Source organism: Cannabis sativa, chromosome 2 (genome assembly GCF_029168945.1).
Source record: "Cannabis sativa cultivar Pink pepper isolate KNU-18-1 chromosome 2, ASM2916894v1, whole genome shotgun sequence".
Lineage (NCBI taxonomy): Eukaryota > Viridiplantae > Streptophyta > Magnoliopsida > Rosales > Cannabaceae > Cannabis > Cannabis sativa.
The window spans coordinates 8,988,110-8,994,627 of record NC_083602.1 but is presented as its reverse complement, the minus strand read 5'-3'; positions in this window follow the sequence as shown (position 1 = coordinate 8,994,627).

Here is a 6,518-nt window from a genome sequence, read left to right as displayed (position 1 = left end):
AACACTTAGTTAATGATATATTCTAGACAGTTATTTCTAGTACTAGTTATTATTTCTAATATTAAATAAGGAAATATCATTGATTGTAAAATTAATTGTTTCCTAATTAATTTTGGTACAATCTAAGTTTAGTATATTTTCCTGGTATTAAACTAGAATTAATAATTAAGTTTTCTCTTTACTTAATTATTTATTTCTTGAATTTAATACATTTAATTAAATTGAAAATTTCAATATCTAAGTTGATTTTAATCATGACACTTAAATATTGTTATTTTCATGTTATTTAATTAAAGTTGAAAATTATTTTAAGTTTGGAATCTTAATTCAGAATAACTTAAGTTTGAATAATTTTCAAAATATATTTTATTTTATTTTATTAATCATTTCCCAAAATTTTGAAATTGCATCACCTTGATGCAGAAATTTCGAATTTTATTTAAAAAATAGATTAAAGTTGAAAATTATTTATTTAATTTTGGACCAACTTAAATCATTGATTTTTTTTCATTTAATGATTAATTAAAATAAATGAACTAAAATATATTATAATTAGAAATTGAATTAATTAGTCTATAAAAGTCTAGATAGATATTTTCTGTTTTGCTTGAAGTATTTTTCTAGTGATATTTAATTAAATAAAAAATTAATATTTAAGTTGATTTTTTAATCATGATACTTAAATATTTGAAATTTTTCTTAGATATTTAATTAAATAGGAAAATTACATTTTTTTGTTGAAAATTAATTTTTATTAATTTTGGGCCAACATAAAATTAGAGTAATTTTCCAGGATTTATTTTTATTTTATTTTAAAGCATTTTCGAAAATGCAATATATATTTATAGAAAATTAAATTTGAGTTGTAAATTAATTTAAATTAATTTTGAAACAACTTGAATTGAATAATTTTCTAAATATTTATGGAAATTATTACTAAGATGAAAATAATTCACGTTATTTATTTATCTAAGTATAATTTATAAATATTAAATTAAAATTTATATTTGGAATTCTTCATTCTAAATTGGAAATTTTAATTAAATAAATATATATCTAAAATAAATTGATTAAAATAAATATTAGAAGAAAATACAACCCTTCATTAAAATAATGAGCTTTATTATAAGGATATTCGATCTCCATTGTTGGTTTTACATAGATATTGTTTTAGTGAGTAATCCTCCCTAATGGAGGAACGTTCATTAGCAAGTTAGCACCGTTTAATCTCAAAAGATAAGTAATCTTGTAAGTTTTTATATAGTTTATGCTCACCCTAATGGTGGCGACTGTATAAGACTTGCAAGAATATGAAACAATGGTGGAAGCTCATAAGATAGAATAGCCTTGACTCTCGCCTAAACGGGACAACGCGGATTCAAATCTTGATCGAATAAAAGGTTGCTAGAATGTTTGACATTTTAGATGAGCTGACAACTCTATTCAATGAATGGTAGCTTTGACTCCCGCCTAAACAGGACACTGATATCAGTTTGTTGAAAACCTTGGAAATTATTTAGGATTGTACATTTTAGTATTTTCACTTGTCATTCCTACTTGCTATGCGCTTCATAATTTCTGAATTGTGTATGAATTTGTATTGAACCATGTTATTTTCTGTTATTAAATTGTAGTTTAATTTCGAATCTTCATTGTTGGTCTAACTTGGTTTGTTTTTCTAATGAGATAAATCCCTAATGGATTTTCACCATTAGACTAACATAATAGTGTTAGATCTCGAAAGATAAATATTGTATATGCAACATCTAACTGTTCATCAATTGATGACACCTTAGACTAGTATTTTACAATATGAAACAAGAAGATTGTATAAATAAGATTACTTTGACTCTCGCTAATCGGAGCATCGTTGGATTCTTATTTAAAACGAAATTATCCTAATTCCTCTTAGCTTATTCATTTCGAATTAGCTTAATGACATATCATTGGATGAATGGTCTATAAATCATATAAAGTCTTATTTTCTCTTAAGAAATTAGATGACGCATATGATCATATTCCCGGAATTCTATCCCAAAATGATATAAATCCTCAATCTTAGATATCTCCTACTTGTATAGGCAAATCATAGAGTTAGATTAGTAGTGGTGGTCCAAGAAAGAATTACTAATTATACAGTTACACTTTCACAAGTGTTTAATAACCATTTTCTTTCAACGGATTTAAACTGTATGAGTTTAGTATTCTGTGACCAGAATCCACTTGCATTATTCTAAGAACTCTTTGATGTAACTTAAGTCATCAAAAGATACAACCACATATTTTATAAATCTAAGGCATTTGTATCTTGTTCATAGTGGTTTTGACAAGATCATTCTCTGGAAAGAGTTAATATGCCTATATCCATTGAAAGTAATTTCATCTCATTCGCAGATGGATGTACATTCAGGGGTGGATATGAGTTTTCGTTGTATTCTTAAAACGATCACTCTAGATTTTACCTTACGCAAAAGAAATTTGAAATGTTTGAAAAATTTCATGAATTTCTAGCAATGGAAAGTGGTTAAAGATCTTGCGAACTGATAGGGGTGGAGAAAAAGTTTGTAGATATGCAGTTCAAAGATCATTAATTTGATTTTGAATAATATCCAAACTTACCTCCCCAGAAATTCGAGTTGCATATTGATGATTAGTTACTAGTCGTTGCCTAAATCCTTATATGAAAATAAATTTCAGAATGATGCAATGGTTGTATACTTAATGTAAATCATTACTAGATTCATGGATGACCTAATCGAAATCTTAAGAAAAGCTAGAACTGCTAACCCTGGTTTGCATGTTTGTTAGCTATTCTAAGTGATTAGGGGTGGAGCATCCCATAGTCATTAGATAAGAAAGTGTTTGTTTAAACAAATACAACTTTTTCTAAGGAAATGACTAAGTCTGAAAATAAAGTAGCAAATAAAGGAGATATTTTTTCTTGATTCCAAAAGTGTTCTATCATCTTATTATACAAGATGATCCCACTGCCTCTGTTGTCTTAACACAACTGAAGAGGTCTATACCATTTAGTTTTCTTTGACATAGTTCACGGTACCTTGTTGTAGTGGGAGAGTTTTTAGGAACTCACCTTGTTATAACTTGGAAGACACTAGTGATTAAAATCCATTGTGAGTTTAAACAAGTAATGGATTGTCAAGATAAGAAACTAAGAAGAAAGCCAATAGAACTATGGTTTGATCCATTCACATGGAGTAACCTAAAGTTTTCTGTTACAAGGACATGAAAGGAAATTTTCGTTCATAAGTCTATTCAATGGACTTAACAAAACTTCCTGTTCCTAGTATAATAGGTTTGAGTTTATCTAAACCTATGGCTTATGGTATACTTGGAAATTACTTACTCTAATGCAAGCATGAGATGTTGATGCATTTTCTTTCCAATGGAAATCTATAGAAGCTTCACAACTTCTTAGATATAGATTTTATTTATCTAAGGAAGAGTCTCAACTATTCCAGAGAAGATAAAGCCATGAAAGAATTTCTTAAATCAACAGTGAGAGGTCTCAGATATGCTTTAGTATGCGTTAGACCAGACACCTGCTGTTGAGTGGGAGTAATGAGTAAGTATCAGATTAATCCAGGAGAGGAACATTGGAAGACAATCAAGTAAATTTTTAAGATTAAGAAGAGGAACTATATGTTAGTCAATAAGGGTGGTTTTTGAAACTCTTAGACTACACGACATTAGATTTCGTGACTTGCCTGTGTGCTAGAAAGTCTGCTGATGAGATGGTGATTACTTTGGGGGTGGAGTAGTGATTTTGGAGAAGTGTAAAAACCTATCTGAAATCTCTTGGTCTACCAGAAAGAGACTGAATGTTTAAAGTTACAAGAAAGATACTTATTCAGTCTAAGGAAAGTTCTATACATTTGTGGCACTGTTCCAACTTGCCTTAACTACTAGGGTTACTTCCTGAATAACCAAAGCGTAGTTGCCCAAAAGTATAGAATCCAGTATCCCAAGAAAGTAGACATATAGAGAGGAATTTCACATTATCAAGGATTTTGTGATTAAGGAAGAGTAATGGTGGAGAAGAGGTTGTGTTTAATTCAACCTGTCAGATCCTATTACGAGGAGTTTACTACTATTACACTTGATTGGTATATCAATGTGTTAATGATTATTTGAAATGCACTTTTTATTTTATATTAGTGCAAGTGGGAGTTTGTTGGGTTTTATGCCCTAAATAAAACTCATTTCATATAATCAGATTTACTTATTAATAAAGATCAGAAATAACATTTTATGTTGCATGGTTCACATGATTTATTTCATGATTTATGTGTATATAATGTATGAATTCTTTTTAAGTCTAGCACATATGAGTTTGTTAAAGATTATAGTGTTGTCAGCACAGTGGAATATAATCTTTATTATATATTCAAAAGTTTATTCCCTAATTTGTCAGAACACTGGATTTAGACTGACATGGTATAATCAGCGATAGGTATTCTTACACCTTAGAAAAGTGTTATGTCCTTTCCAGGACATTCGCAAAGTTTACCAGTATCGGATGTATGGAGTATATATCGGAAGGGACCGATATTGAACTTTGATTAGATATGTTAAAATTTACCGTAATATCTATTCAATTCAATATCACCTGTTGATCCTAGATCAAATGATCTCAATCCTGATATGGTTAGGCTCAATCTCAAGAGTGTTATTCGTGTTCTTTGATTTGTTAAGTTAAGCCTACTTTTGGGTTAGGGTGATACTTACATTTTGGGAACACGGTAATGCAATTGAGTGGGAGCGCTAACATAAATATGGAATATATAGCTTCTATTGGGCAAATAGAAGTAAAGGATGATTTCCTTCGAGCTTAACCAAACGAAGATAAATGGTGGAGATCTCATTTCACTTAGTTGAAATATCATTTATACAGGGTTAAGTGTTTTAAGGATAAAATACATTCTAGGGTGTTACGGTAATTTAATCCCTTTACAGTGTAAATCATCTATATAGAGGATCATTGATCACATTAGGGTTATAACAATGGATAACTAATGACGTGTCTATATCGTGGAACATATAGAGCGTTCTATATGACTGAGAGTGCAATTCCAAGTTCTAAGTGTGGATTCAATGAGGAATTAATAAATTAGGGAATTTACTTGGTAAATTCGGTTCGACTTATTGGAAGCTCGGTTATATAGACCCATGGTCCCCATACTAGTTGAGACCATACTGCTTGTAAGACTCAGTTAATTGATTTTAATTAATCAATTATAATTCTAAAAGTTAGACTATGTCTACTTTATGAATTCTCACAGTTTAAGGATGAAATCGTAAAGAAAAGGGTTTCTAGGTTTAATTCTTAATTGAGAGACTTTGCATGTCTAATTAATAATTATTTTAAATGACAATATTATTTAATAATCTATTTTAGTTATTAAATAATTAGTTTTGGCATTTAAATGATTAGAATTGGAAAAATGACATTTTTGGAGAAATAGAAATAAAATTGACGAAATTGCAAAATCCAAGTGAGGCCCATTTCCCCCTATGGCCGGCCACATGGTTTGAGTTTCTCAATTATTATTTTCAATTTTTAATTGCCATGTAATTGCTAATCAAAGCCTAGCAATAATAGGAAAGTGGTGGATCACACTAAATAAGGCAGTTAATCAATTACACAGTAAAAGAGGAAACTGTTTATTTGGAAAGTTGTGCTCTCCCTTTTCCCTGTATAAAGCAACCCTTGTTCTCTTCTCTTGCATGTCTTTGTATGCACTATAAGCCACGAAATTCAAGAGAGAAAAAGAGAGAAAATTTCGAAATCCTTGTGAGATGAGTAGTGCCCACACACATCAAGTGGTATCTCAATCATAGTATGTAAGACTATGGAATTTCTGCATCAAAGAAGGAGAAAAGAAGATCCTGGTTCAGATCTTGGTGATGCTCTGCTACAGAAAGGAATGAAGGGCTAGAGATCTGAACGGAAGGAGTCATAATATTCCGCTGCACCCACTGTAAGGTTTTCTAACTTTATATGTGTTTATTTTCATTGTTTTAGAATTCATATTAGGTTGTTAATCCAACATACTTGTTAGTAAATCTAGATCCTGGTAAAATAATTTCCAACATGGCTTGACACTCAATTCGACATGAAAGACTTGGGTGAGGCAGCCTATGTTCTCGGTATTCAGATTGTCAGAAACCGGAAGAACAGATCCCTTGCTCTCTCTCAAACAGCTTACATTGACAAAGTTCTAGAGAGATTTTCCATGACCAATACCAACGGGGCAAATATGCCCTCTAGACATGGTATCCGTCTATCTAAGGAACAGTGTCTTACTGATCCTCAAGAGATAGAAGACTGTTGGGTTTTATGCCCTAAATAAAACTCATTTCAATATAATCAGATTTACTTATTAATATAGGTCAGAAATAACATTTAATGTTGCATGGTTCACATGATTTATTTCATGATTATATGTACATAATGTATAAATTCATCTGAAACCCTTTTCACATACTTGAACCTGTTT